Genomic DNA, 15,789 nt, shown 5'->3' with positions numbered 1-15,789 from the left:
TTCCCCAAATGTGGATAGTCCCCACTTATATCTTCAACCTCATTCTTTACACATTCCCTTGTCTATGTTTTATTCATGTTTACTTTTTTTTCTTAGTTTCAGTAAAATAATATCAGCTGTCTGAACTATAGGCCCTCAAATAGACTGAATCTTCCCTGATCCTAGGGTCTGTAACTCATTTCTTATTTTTCTCAAGATAATATGCACCCATCTTTCAGATCTAAAATAAAATGAGGTCCCTTTGACCTGTGCTGAACACTATTAGGACCCATAATATCATGCACATACCTTTAATATTACCTACTATATAATTGACCATTTATTTTATTTCTATGTTTTCTACTATATAATAAACTCCTTAAGGGCAGAAGTCAAATCAATTTTATTATTACATCCCTTACCACAGTCCACAGTTGATTACACATGCTTTAAAAATAAAAAGGAAGAGATGAATATATGACTTTATTTTAGCATCTGCTGTATGAATATTATAAACTTTCCCTAAGATTAAACAAACACTTTCCTCAAATCCAGCTGGTTCTTGATTTTAATGGATTAGATTTTACATATACATACATACACACATATAAATACACACACACACACATAAATATACACACACAAACACAGTGGGGATATAGATTCACCTGCCCCCAAGTTTCTTATTTGGTAATGAGTTATGATTTCTCATTTTGCTATTTGTTCTAAAACTTCCCTGCTTCCTTTCACATTCACCTGGAATCACTAATTAAAGATGAAATAATATTAATTCTTTTACAAAAGAATTAAATGCATTTCATTTATTTCTGGGAGTAAAATCTCACCTCTCATTCTTTGGCAAATTGGAAGGATTATGAGATTTATTAATTGCTAAACTATCCCTGAAGAAATGAGAGAAAGAATGTGCCACTATTCATATGGGCTATGAACTCACTTCAGAATAATAATCTTTAACATTTATGTTTTGGTATATTAAGAAAATTGGCCATCAGAAAGAGGGAAGACTCTGAAGACTAACCTTTCCTCCCTCACAGTTTTGTGAAATGCTTGTGAAATTGATATGTATATTTGGAGTAATCCATTTAATCTGGGATATCAGAGTAATGCTGGAGTTTTGGACCTACATGCCAGCTCTCTCACATATGTGTGATTCTGTGTCACTGCCAACTGAAGGCAGAAGAAATTAAATTGACTCCATGGTAGTAAACAGTGTCAAGTTCCATGACATAGAGTGGAGAGAACCAAAGTACAGAACTTAAACCACATCTGAAAACCAAAGCAGAATCAGCAAAATTACTTTCACTTAAGTATGGTTTAAAAAAAAAGGACAGAGAAAGAAGGCTGTTCATTAAATATAATATGCTTGACAGAGCAGAAATAATACAAGAGGGGAAAGACATATCAGCACACATAAGCTAACCATATTTTATCAATTCTGTGGAATCCCCCAATCCACATCTTTCATCTATGAATATATAAAATGATACATCACAATTGGTTGGAATTTTATTCTTTCCTGGTAGTGCAAATAGTGGTGTTCCTTATAATCAGTGGTGTCCTAGATAGATGAAATGCAGTATTTGTTTATAAAAACATACTGATGGCATGTTCTCACTTCCACATTTTCAATTCATTTTAACATTGTCCACTTACATTTGGCAAAATTTCTGCATAACTTATAGCCTGAGAAAGAGATGAGAAATTTACATTATATTTGATTGAGTTTTATAACATGCTAAAACCTCCTTGGACAGCAGTACCTCAGAGGACAAGAAACTCTGTGTTAGGGTCTCTAAACAAGTCAAGATGGCGCCTGGCATTTTGCCAGAGGGAGTGATTTGTGAAGTAACGCCAGCGAACCATTAAGTGTGGAGATTCCTTACTGGTTGACTGCTGTATCTAGTTTATGTTAATTAAGATAAGCTGTGTGGAATGTATATATACCCCTCCTGTCCTACAATAAACAGCTCCCACTCCTGCTGTATCAATCTACACAAGTTCCTTGTCACCCCCTGGTTATTTTCCTGCAGCCGGACTGCGGCAACTCTGCAGTAATCATTACCATTGTATGGATTGTATGGACAGTGGACTCTAGAGAAATAGATAAAGGATGAACTTTGGAGATGCAGAGAGGAAGATCATATGCAGCTATGTAAAAGCACAAATATAATTTTCTTCTATTTAATGATGATAGGAATCAGGAGTATCTATGATCTCAGGCAGAAGATCCTCTCTCTCTCTCTCTCTCTCTCTCTCTCTCTCTCTCTCTCTCTAAATATATATATATGTATATGTATACATATATATATATTTACATATACATACACACATACATATATTTTAAATGAAGACTTTCTTTTTCAAAGTTTATATTGAATGATAACATAATTAGTTGAGTTGGAAAATGCCAAATGAAAATGAAAAACTTAACACATGCTGCATATGAATGTCTTCTCAGGAAATTCTTGTGGATTCTTGTTTCTTGTCAAGCAGTGTATATGTCAGTGAATTGTACCTAAAGAAAGAAAAACTATCATACTGGTGGCAGCAAAAAAAAAAAAAAGAAAAATCAAAATATGCTTCATGGTGCTCATGAATTGCAGAGGAAAGGACAGCTTTTATATTAATTTTTTAAAAAGCTAATTCTTTAATAGACATAAACCAAAAACCAATCACAAGGAAACCTCTCTGATAAGTGTTCCTTATAATGCACAGCATTATTTTATAAATCACTATTAACTAAAAGTCACCTTCAGTAAAGTGTACTCTGATGAATGGTTTATCTCAATAGACCCTTGATTATTTGTTTATATGTTCTCCTCACCAATAGCAAGATTCTTAAAATATTTATTCTTGCAGGTTGCAGAAAGCTCTGAAGTAACACAGAGGAACTCTGAGCAGAGGAAAACAACTTGTTCTTTGGAACTACCTCAGATTAAGCTCTGGTTGTATGACTTAGAAGGAAATTATTCAGGGTGTGAGACTCCAAAAAATAGTGCTGGTACACACTGTCCATCAAGCCTAATATTCTATCCTTGGTTCCAAAGCATAACTGTCTCAAGGAAAGGTCCTACACCTTATGGTGGATGTAGCTGGTGATCCTTTTGCTACGGATAATTCCTTTTGGATCATGAATCTGCTGCTTGCCTGGATTCATTTACTTTTTTGTAACTTTAAAAAAAAATTAAGAGAATTACTTTGTATGGATACCCACTTCAAAATCAGAACATCAGTTGTGAATTTTTGTATATGGTTGTAACCCTAATGTTTTTCACTGGAAAAGTAGATTTCTCCTCACAAATCCATCTTCCAGAATGCCTCTTGTGAAAAACAGGAAGTGTGGGGGTGGCGGGGGGGGGAGTGGGGAGGGGAGTGTGTGGGGGGGGTGAGGTTGCTTCTTATTTGGCTATTTACTGCAAAGCAGCATTTTCTGGAAGTAAAGTCCTTCATTTTATGTTGCTTCAATTGATTTATCTTGCCCAGTGAAACACAGCTTAACAATACTAGGAAAAATAGCATTCTTTATACTTAGCATTTACCAACCAAAATAAGATTATTATTTTGTCTTTTGTTTTTTATCAAGATGCTTGTCACCAATAATAGGTTGATTTTATATATATATATATATATATATATATATATATATATATATATATATATACACACACACACACACACACACACACACACGTATATTTATACTTATATATATTATCCTTCCTTTAATAAGATAAGACTACAGAAAGTTTTTAAATCCCCTATATAGATGAAAAATTAAATTTCAAATGTTTTCACTTCAGTAAAAGAATTAAATTCTATATTTTTATTTTTTAATCTAATAAAAATTAGTATAAATGTTAAACCAAAGATAATATCACACATGTATTTAATTTTTCTTAGAAGTAAAAAAAAAATCATATATACCTTAAACTTTTTGGGAAAATAACTTTTAATGATAATTTTCAGCCAAAAATCTTAGCTAATTCAAAATGGAAGACTGAAACATTGCTTTTCGACTTGCTGTGCTGAGAAAATAGGGCCCAGTTTACAGTCAGTCAAATTTCAGACCTTTTTCTTCAGAGTTTGGAAAACAACCTGGTTTAATACTACCATTATGTTAGTTAGCCTCCTAGACTTGTTGAGCTAATGGTTAGCATACATATTCCTCAACCTGTTAGTTTTGATTTTTAAAGAGTAATGGTTTGGACCAGCACTGTATGATATATACTAATGACTGAACTCTCTATCATTCTAAGCACTGTATCTGTAACATGGCTTAATCGGCAAATTCTGCTTTTGACAATTGAAAACATAAACATAACAGATAGGATAATAATACATACAGATCAATTAAATTGATTTGAACTTGTGATGTTGATGCATCAATTAGTTTTGCAGACAGTTGTACTTAATCAGAGAGTGCAAGAGCTACCTTCAGTTTCCAGAGAACTTTTTCTTAGAGCACTGAATGACAAATACACTTTAACATTACATTCATTTATTAAAAAATATTTTTTAGTTGTAGATGGACACAATACCTTTATTTTATTTATTAATTTTTATGTGGTGCTGAGGATCGAACCCAGTGCCCCATACATGTGAGGCAAGCACTCTGCTGCTGAGCCACAATCCCAGCCCAGCATTACATTCATTTTAATAGTCACTGATGATGCTTGGATTTAAAGAGTGCTAACATTCAGTTGTAATTTTCTCAGTAATTTAAAAGAGCTTTGTGATTTTTTACTTTTGAAAGAAGGAAAGAAATATAGCAGAGCTGTCATAAAGCTTTCATACTCTGATACCCCCATGCCCAATCCACAGATCTTTTATTAAATTCCACTCTGGAGGAAATGTGAATAGTCATTGAAATGGTTTCACTGCCAGGATTTGAAAGCTAATACACTGAAAAATGTTCCCAGTGTATGTTAAATGAACACCAAACTCCCTGGCAATGAGAGGACTAATATGAGACCATGACACAGCTAAATTTAGAAACAGGATTAAAAATACTGCCTGAGTTTTCATTTCAAGTTCATCCACAGACAAATTCTCAAAGTCTCATAGGATTCCATTCCAGCTGGATTCTATTCATATATGGGGTAGTCGGTCTTCTTCTGTTCCACCTAATAAGACTTTTCGAGGATACGTAAGGAAGGAAACTAATATTTATTAATCATTTGCTATATTATTGGGATCATGCCAGATGCTTTCCTTTATATCTAATAATATTGATATTAATAATAGTGTTGGCTAATAATTTTTGTATACATACTAGGGAAACCCCAGTGTGCTTTGTAATTTACATTCCTACCTATGTTTTTTTCTTCCTAAAAGCTTGTGAGTTTTGCAAATTAAGATACTGATGTTTACAAAGGTCCAATGACCTGTCAAAAGTATTTGCCAATAAATGGCAGAGTGAGATTCACATCTCAGGGTTTTTTGTTTTGTTTCTTCCCTCTGGTCTCCAGAGCCTATATTCTCAAAAGAATATAAATACAAAAGCTTTAGAAGGAAACTGTGTTTGGATGTCTTCATTTGTGAAATGCTGATGGTAATAAAAGATTGGTATAAGAATAAATAGGGAGTAAATTTTGTAATTTTTGTAATAATATAGTATATAGCCAATAAACATTAGCTATTAGTATTTTTGTTGATAATAAAAAGTAGTTTGCGGCATTTCAAAATATCTTACTTTTTAATACAAAGTAAAATAAAATCATTATGAAATATTTTACTTTCATTCTGGCTTCCAAATATTTTAAAATGGAAAGTTTAAATTTTATGCAAAATACTATTTAATTTAATATTTCTGGGATCTATAACCTTTCATGTAAATTCACTATGTCATAGATAAGGACATATTGAAAGCAATGTTCACTAAAAGCTTCACTCATTGATCTTTTTGGGTTTTTTTTAATTAATTTTTTGTACTTGTATATGGACTGAATGCCTTTAGTTTATTTGTTTATTTTTATATGGTGCTAACGATTAAACCCAGTGCCTCACACATACTAGGCAAGTGCTCTGCCACTGAGCTACAACCCCAGCCCACTCATTGATCTTTGAGACACTTTTATTTTCAAAATGTTCATCATCCTGAGGAAAATGAGAAGTTAAATGTAAGGCATCCTTTGAAACTATACTATTAATTTTTCTCTTCACACAGGTAATATTCAGAAGCTCAGACAGTACAGTATTTTTTTTTTTATAACACCCCTAAAATCCTATTATTTCATATCCTTAGTGGGCTGGGGAAATGTTCCAGTATTTGAGACTTCAGTCGACTTCTTAATTTATTAGTTATACATTATTTAGTAGAAGCCAGACAAAAGGCATTTTGGCAGGACACCTGTCATTAAAGTGGCTGAGCTTCAACAACTGTATGATGAAACATTTTTTAAGGCTGAGATCACTCTCAGTTTAAGATGGTGATAGCAGTTTGTACTTGCAATTCCCTTCTGCAGACCTTTGATTTCTGGTATGGCAGGCTGCTTGCCAATAGCTGACTACTCTTTGCTGAAATGTTTTTGTAACTGACAGCACTCAACCTCACAAAATATCAGCTTTAATACAAACTTACAATTAGTAGAGGACTTTGGAAATACACAGAAAGGTTACCAAGGTAGCCTAGAGGGAGGTGGCTCTTCAGATGACTTTTTTCCTTTTCTCTCTATTAGACCATCAAAAGGGTCCTGTTTATATTACTTTTTATTAATGATGGCGTTTCAAATAGGTTAGCATTAAATAAGTAATAGTTACCTTTAAAATAGTAAGGTTGCTGCTGAGTACAGTACAGAAGTAATTAGTGATGTTCACCAAATATTTTTTTACCTCTTAGACTTTCTTTCTTGATTTCCTTTTTCCATGTTTACTTAGGTAAGTCCATGTAACTAGTTCTGGCCCATGCAGTCATGAGTAGAAGTAACCTGGGTCACTTCTGGGCCAGAGCATTTAATTGTCAGAATAAGACCCTCATGAACTGTTTTCTGCCACAGTGATTGGCAGCATTCCAGACTGTGACGGTACCATTTATCAGCCTGGTCTCTGAAAGAAAATCTTTACCTGGTCTTCCCTAGATATATAGAGCAAGTAAAACAGTTGCCATTTGTGTTAACCCCAGATACTTCCATAGTTATTTATTATCATAGCATAACCAACCCACCCTAGTTAATGCACACAACAATTATAAATGAAAAAATTGTGAATGTTCAAGGAGTAAATTGGAGAAAGTAAGCTAGAATTTTTAAAATTATGTTTATATTTTCAGTAGCATACATTTTCTCATTGGGAATAGCCTGTCAATTTCGTTTCTTAGAAACTTAGATCTTAAAATTGGTTTCATGAGTTATAAAGTCAATACTATGCAGCAAGCACTCACAATGAGTGTTTGCAATATCTTAAACTTTATTTTAAGTATACAAGTGATTACTAATAAAATTTCTTAGCGTGAAGAACTAGAGTGAATTTTCTTATAAATCAATTTTAACTTATGTTTACTCAAAATAAAATTTCCACAGAGCATTCATTTTTCACAGTAGCTTATGCTGTAAAAAAATATCTATCATGTTCTCAGTAAAAAAAAAACCAACACAATAATTAGAGAAAATTACTATTCATCTGTACATATTCTATCTCTTCCAGGGGCACCACTTTATGGTTTTTTTCCTGGCTTTTTCAAGAAATATACTTGCCTCAAACTTCATTTTCTGTTATATTCCAGTTGCATACTATTATCTATCACATACCTAAGTATTCCATGAATTGTTTTGTACTTTTACTACCCCCTAAGAATGTTTAGAACACACTGTTGAAAAGCAGTGCATAATAATGTTTCCTAATTTCATTTTCTAATTATCCTTTAACTCTGTAACTAGTAAAGTCCCCATTGAGTCTACTAATACCTACCATATTTTAATACTGCATTTCAAATTCATTTTATCTTTTTTTAGGTTTTCCCAGCTTTAGGGCATGAATATTTTTTGGTTATTCAGTTATGGTGTCCTGGGTCAGTTTGGGCTGCTATAACAAATACGATTGTTTGAGTAACTTAAACATTTTAAACATTTATTTCTCACAATTCTAGGGGCTGGGAAGTAAAAGATCAAGACATAGGTTAGTTTGATTCTTAGTGAGGGCTTTTTTTTGTTGTTGTTGTTGTTTTCAGACAGGCACCTTCTTGTTGTATTTTCCCATGGTGGAGAGTTAGATAATCTGTATTGTGTCTCTTCTTAAAAGAGAACTAATTCCATCATAAAGTCTCTACCCTCATAACTTAAATGCCTACTTTAATTATCTCCCCAAATCCCACATCATAATAACATCACAATGGGGATTAAGGTTTCAGCATAAGAATTTGGGGCAGATGGAAACAAATATTGAGTCTATAGCATGATCTCACACTCCACTGCCCATCATTTTCATCATAAATGTCAGGTGCTTCTCCAACTTTGTAATATCACACATTTTAAAAATAAACAGGCTGTTTGTATTTTGGCTGCTGCAGGAGCCATTTTACTAACAACTTAAGAAAATAACTTGGGAGGAGGAACATGGCCGCCGACGAGGAAGCAGCGATTCTAATGTCTCCACATTAACGGGATCAAAAAGACCCTTTGGAACAGCGGCAGGCTACACACTGAGGAACTTCTAGCAAAATTCCATGAAGAGGGGTCCTGCCGGGATCTGGTAGGTCTATTAGAAGTGTCGGTTTGTGGCCGCCGGGACTCGGGGCCCGGGAACTGCGGTACTTGCCGGAGAGGGGCCGTCGCCTCCCCGGCCCCGGGCGCCGCTGGAGCCGCGAGCCAGAAAGACACGGACCGGGCCGCGGTGCGGCTAGAAGCCGGGAACGCCAGGGGCGGAGAGAGCAACCAGGGCAGCGCTGGCTGTGGAGGCCGCGGCAGAGAGAGGCGTGGGAGCCCGAGGCTAAGACACACCGGAGAGAGCGAGCCAGCACCCCGCCATCATCCCGAAATAGCGAGAAGAGGAAGATGGCGGCGGGAAGGGAGTAAGCCTCTCCGTGCCCCGCACCCCGCACCGCTGCATCTGAAAAGCTGAGACAGACAGCTGCGACTAGGCATTAAGCCATCCAGCTGAGGCGGCTGGTCAGCCCTTCTCATCCTACGGAGGTGGATGCCTGCCGGGCCATCGTGGGTAGTGGCCGCAGGGTACAGGCGGGGCTTGGGAGAAACAGTGGGGACCCCCGTGGAGTTGGTCGCCTGGCAGGGGAAGGCAAACTGTCGCCGTTTGCGGGGGACACCACTGTGGCGGAGGGCTGGTGTCGCAGGGCTGCAGCAAAGGAGATAACTTCATTGAAGCCTGCTGCTACAGGTGTGTGGCCCCCTGGCTTTCCCTCTCCACGCATGGGGGAAATCTTAAGGGCCCCTCCCAGCTCTCCTGTGAGTGCTACAGCCAACCCGAGGGAGTCAGAGGTGGTGTGGGACTGCCGCTCCCGCCAGGGCTGACTGCTGAGGTCTCTTGCACCAGCTATGGGGGTGTGGCTACCGGAGGGCAAGTAAAATTCGCTGAGGATTCTCAGCCCCAAGCTCTACAAACTTAGGGTCTGAGGGAATGGCAATCTGGAGGAGTGAGCCCAGTTGTTCATGCAAACAGGGCTCCTGGGAGCAATAGACCTGGCCTGTAGCCAGTATTGTGGTGAGAGGGACCTGGCTAGAGGAAAAGTGGAAGTGATTGGACACAAGAGGAGGCCCTAGGCACTCAGGTTTGGAGACTCGCCCAGTCTGGGAGGAGCTGCTGCACACTGATTGGTTCCCGCGTACTGACGGGAAAGACTTGACCTGGTGGGCACAGCGCCACCTAGTGGAAGAGAAGTTAATCAAACTCTAAGACGGCATTTATTAGTTATTTTTTGTTTTTGTTTTTGTTTTTTTGTTTTTTGTTTTTGTTTTTGTCTTTGTCTTTGTTTTTGTTTATGTTTTTGATTGGGGTTTTTCTTTCATCTTCATTTTTCTATCTTTTTATTTTTCTTTTCTTCTTCTTTCTCTTCTAACTTTAATTTTAATTTTTTTAATTATTATTATTATTTTTTAAATTTTTTGTTTTTTTTTAGTTCCTATTTCTTTATTCTTTTGTCTTTTCATTTTTCTTATCCCCCCTTCCTTGAATTCTACCTGCCTACTCTCATTCTCCTTAGTGACTTCTTCCCTTCCCTTCTAATACCTTTCTTCCCAAGCATCAAATAAATTTATAGGAATAAACAGTAACTCAGCAGTCAAACAGAACAAGAAGTAACATGAGCAGCTTCAAGAAACAAGGAAGAAAAGGAGTACAAACAATGCAGGACAGCCTAAATATTCAGGAGGACCTAGAGTCATCAGAAAAATGGTCATATAAAGACCTCAAGGAACACCTTAGACAGATGGAATGGAACCTTAAAGAGGATACAAGACAGCAAATTCAAGCAGCGAAAGAACACATTGAGAAGGAATTACATAAACAGCTAAAAGAAGAAGTTAAGCATCTTTATCAGGAGATAGAAATTATAAAAAATAATCAAACAATAATTCTAGAAATGAAGGAAACGATAAACCAAATTAAAAACTCAATTTAGAGTATCACTAACAGAGTGGAGCAAGTAGAAACTAGAACGTCAGATAATGAAGACAAAATATACCATCTTAAAAAGAGTCTAGCCAACTCAGAAAGGCTGGTAAAAAATCACGAGAAAAACATCCAAGAGCTATGGGATAACATGAAGAAACCAAACTTACGAGTCATCGGGATAGAAGAAGGTACAGAGATTCAAACCAAGGGAATGAGAAACCTGCTGAATGAAATAATTACAGAAAACTTTCCAGAAATAAAAAAGGAAACAGTTATACAAATTGAAGATGCATACAGGACACCGAGCACACAAAATCACAGTAGACCAACGCCAAGACACATTGTTATGAAGATATCCAATATACAGAACAAAGAGAAAACATTAAAAGCTAATGGGGAAAGGAGACAGATTACATTTAGGGGTAAACCAATACGGTTAACAACGGACTTTTCATCACAGACACTGAAAGCAAGAAGGTCATGGAACAATGTATTTCAAACACTGAAAGACAATGGATGCCAACCAAGAATTCTGTATCCAGCAAAATTAAGCTTCAGGTATGACAACGAAATAAAGATCTTTCATGATAAACAAAAGTTAAAAGAATTTGCAGCCAGAAAACCTGCATTGCAAAGCATTTTGAGCAAAACACTACACGAGGAAGAAATGAAAAACAATAACCAAAACCATCAGTGGGAAGTGCCTCAGTAAAGACAGAGGGCGAGGGGAAAGATAATCATGGAGAAACAAACTAAATTTAAAAAAAAAAAAAAGGATAAACAATCAAACATGGATGGAAGTTCAAACCATATATCAATAGTAACTCTGAATGTTAATGGCCTAAACTCTCCAATAAAGCGACATAGGCTGGTATCATGGATTAAAAAAACAAACCCAACAATATGCTGCCTCCAGGAGACACATCTGATTGGAAAAGACATACACAGGCTGAAGGTGAAAGGATGGGAAAAAATATACCACTCACACAGTTCTCGTAAGCAAGCAGGGGTGGCCATCCTCATATCGAATAAAATCGACTTCAAGACTAAGTTAATCAAAAGGGATAAAGAAGGTCATTATATACTGTTAAAAGGAACCATTCACCAACAAGACATAACAATTATCATTATTTATGCACCAAACAATGGTGCTGCGACATTCATAAAACAAATTCTCCTCAAGTTCAAGAATCAAATAGACCACAACACAATAATTATGGGTGACTTCAACACACCTCTCTCACCATTGGACAGATCCTCCAAACAAAAATTGAATAAAGAAATTATAGAACTCAATATCACAATCAATAACCTAGACTTAACTGACATATATAGAATATATCAACCATCATCAAATGGATATACTTTTTTCTCAGCAGCACATGGATCCTTCTCAAAAATAGACCATATATTATGCCATAGGGCAACCCTCAGTAAATATAAAGGGGTTGAGATAATACCATGCATTTTATCTGATCATAATGGAATGAAACTGGAAATCAATGATAAAAGAAGGAAGGAAAAATCCTACATCACATGGACAATGAACAATATGTTACTGAATGATCAATGGGTTACAGAAGACATAAAGGAGGAAATCAAAAAATTCTTAGAGATAAATGAAAATACAGACACAACATATCGGAATCTATGGGACACAATGAAAGCAGTTTTAAGAGGAAAATTCATCGCCTGGGGGTCATTCCTCAAAAAAAGAAAAAAACAACAAATAAATGAGCTCACACTTCATCTCAAAGCCCTGGAAAAGGAAGAGCAAAACAACAGCAAATGTAGCAGAAGGCTAGAAATAATTAAAATCAGAGCGGAAATCAATGAAATTGAAACAAAAGAATCTATTGAAAAAATTAACAAAACTAAAAGTTGGTTCTTCGAAAAAATAAATAAGATCGACAGACCTTTAGCCATGCTAACGAAGAGAAGAAGAGAGAGAACTCAAATTACTAACATACGGGATGAAAAAGGCAATATCACAACAGACGCTACAGAAATACAGAAGACAATTAGAAATTATTTTGAAAACCTATATTCCAACAAAATAGAAGATAGTGAAGACATCGATAAATTTCTTAAGTCATATGATTTACCCAGACTGAGTCAGGAAGATACACACAATTTGAACAGACCAATATCAATGGATGAAATTGAAGAAGCCATCAAAAGACTACCAACCAAGAAAAGCCCAAGACCAGATGGGTATACAGCGGAGTTTTACAAAACCTTTAAAGAAGAATTAATACCAATACTTTTCAAGTTATTTCAGGAAATAGAAAAAGAGGGAGCTCTTCCAAATTCATTCTACGAGGCCAACATCACCCTGATTCCGAAACCAGACAAAGACACCTCAAAGAAAGAAAACTACAGACCAATATCTCTAATGAACCTAGATGCAAAAATCCTCAATAAAATTATGGTGAATCGAATACAAAAACACATCAAAAAAATTGTGCACCATGATCAAGTAGGATTCATCCCTGGGATGCAAGGATGGTTCAATATACGGAAATCAATAAATGTTATTCACCACATCAATAGACTTAAAGATAAGAACCATATGATCATCTCGATAGATGCAGAGAAAGCATTCGACAAAGTACAGCATCCCTTTATGTTCAAAACATTAGAAAAATTAGGGATAACAGGAACTTACCTTGACATTGTAAAAGCTATCTATGCTAAGCCTCAGGCTAGCATCATTCTGAATGGACAAAAGTTGAAGGCATTCCCTCTAAAATCCGGAACAAGACAGGGATTCCCTCTATCTCCACTTCTATTCAATATAGTTCTCGAAACACTGGCCAGAGCAATTAGACAGACGAAAGAAATTAAAGGCATAAAAATTGGAAAAGAAGAACTTAAATTATCACTATTTGCAGATGACATGATCCTATACCTAGAAGACCCAAAAGGGTCTACAAAGAAACTACTAGAACTAATAAATGAATTCAGCAAAGTGGCAGGATATAAAATCAACATGCATAAATCAAAGGCATTTCTGTATATCAGCGACAAAACTTCTGAAACGGAAATGAGGAAAAACACTCCATTCACGATATCCTCAAAAAAAAATAAAATACTTGGGAATTAACCTAACAAAAGAGGTGAAAGATTTATATAATGAAAACTACAGAACCCTAAAGAGAGAAGTTGATGAAGATCTTAGAAGATGGAAAAACATACCCTGTTCATGGATACGCAGAACTAACATCATCAAAATGGCGATATTACCAAAAGTTCTCTATAGGTTTAATGCAATGCCAATCAAAATCCCAACGACATATCTTGTAGAAATTGACAAAGCAATCATGAAATTCATATGGAAAAATAAAAGACCCAGAATAGCAAAAGCAATTCTAAACAGGAAGTGTGAATCAGGTGGTATAGCGATACCAGATTTCAAAATTATATTACAGAGCAATAGTGACAAAAACAGCATGGTACTGGTACCAAAACAGGCGGGCGGACCAATGGTTTAGAATAGAGGACATAGAGACTAATCCACAAAGTTACAACTATCTTATATTTGATAAAGGGGCTAAAAGCATGCAATGGAGGAAGGATAGCATCTTCAACAAATGGTGTTGGGAAAACTGGAAATCCATATGCAACAAAATGAAACTGAATCCCTTTCTGTCACCATGCACAAAAGTTAACTCAAAATGGATCAAGGAGCTTGATAGCAAACCAGAGACTCTGCGTCTGATAGAAGAAAAAGTTGGCTCCGATCTACAGATTGTGGGGTCGGGCTCCAAATTCCTTAATAGGACACCCATAGCACAAGAGTTAACAACAAGAATCAACAAATGGGACTTTCTTAAACTTAAAAGTTTTTTCTCAGCAAGAGAAACAATAAGAGAGGTAAATAGGGAGCCTACATCCTGGGAACAAATTTTTACTCCTCACACTTCAGATAGAGCCCTAATATCCAGAGTATACAAAGAACTCAAAAAATTAGACAATAAGATAACAAATAACCCAATCAACAAATGGGCCAAGGACCTGAACAGACACTTCTCAGAGGAGGACATACAATCAATCAACAAGTACATGAAAAAATGCTCACCATCTCTAGCAGTCAGAGAAATGCAAATCAAAACCACCCTAAGATACCATTTCACTCCAGTAAGATTGGCAGCCACTATGAAGTCAAACAACAACAAGTGCTGGCGAGGATGTGGAGAAAAGGGTACACTTGTACATTGCTGGTGGGACTGCAAATTGGTGCAGCCCGGCCAATTTGGAAAGCAGTTTGGAGATTCCTGGGAAAGATGGGAATGGAACCACCATTTGACCCTGCTATTGCCCTTCTCGGACTATTCCCTGAAGACCTTAAAAGAGCATGCTACAGGGATACTGCCACATCGATGTTCATAGCAGCACAATTCACAATTGCTAGACTGTGGAACCAACCCAGATGCCCCTCAGTAGATGAATGGATAAAAAAAATGTGGCATCTATACACAATGGAGTACTATGCAGCAATAAAAAATGACAAAATCATAGAATTTGCAGGGAAATGGACGGCACTAGAGCAGATTATGCTCAGTGAAGCTAGCCAATCCCTAAAAAACAAATGCCAAATGTCTTCTTTTATATAATGAGAGCAAATATGAACAGAGCAGGGAGGAAGAGTAGGAAGAAAAGAAAAGGGTAACATTAATCAGTGACATGAGATGGGAGGGAAAGGGAGAGATGAGGAAAATTGCATGGAAATGAAGGGAGACCCTCATTGCTATACAAAATTACATATAAGAGGTTGGGAGGGGAATGGGAAAATAAACAAGGAGAGAAATGAATTACAGTAGATGGGGTAGAGAGAGAAGAAGGGAGGGGAGGGGAGGGGGGATAGTAGGGGATAGGAAAGGTAGCAGAATACAACAATTACTAATAGGGCATTATGTAAAATTGTGGATGTGTAACCGACATGATTCTGCAATCTGCATTTGGGGTAAAATTGGGGGTTCATAACCCACTTCAATCTAATGTATGAAGTATGATGTGTCAAGAGCTTTGTAAAGTTGTGAACAACCAATAAAAAAAAAGAAAAAAAATAAAAAAAACCCAAAAAAAAAATAAAAATAAACAATGACAAAGTATTAGAAACAATGACTTATAATGATACATGATTATATTATGTCCAGAAAACTTTTAACTCTAAATGAATTCAGGATCATTCATTTTATATTTTAATAAAGCCAATAGATTTAGATA

The sequence above is a fragment of the Spermophilus citellus genome (assembly GCF_964194105.1).
Source record: "Spermophilus citellus genome assembly, chromosome: 7".
Taxonomy (NCBI): domain Eukaryota; kingdom Metazoa; phylum Chordata; class Mammalia; order Rodentia; family Sciuridae; genus Spermophilus; species Spermophilus citellus.
Note: the sequence above shows the minus strand (reverse complement) of the source record.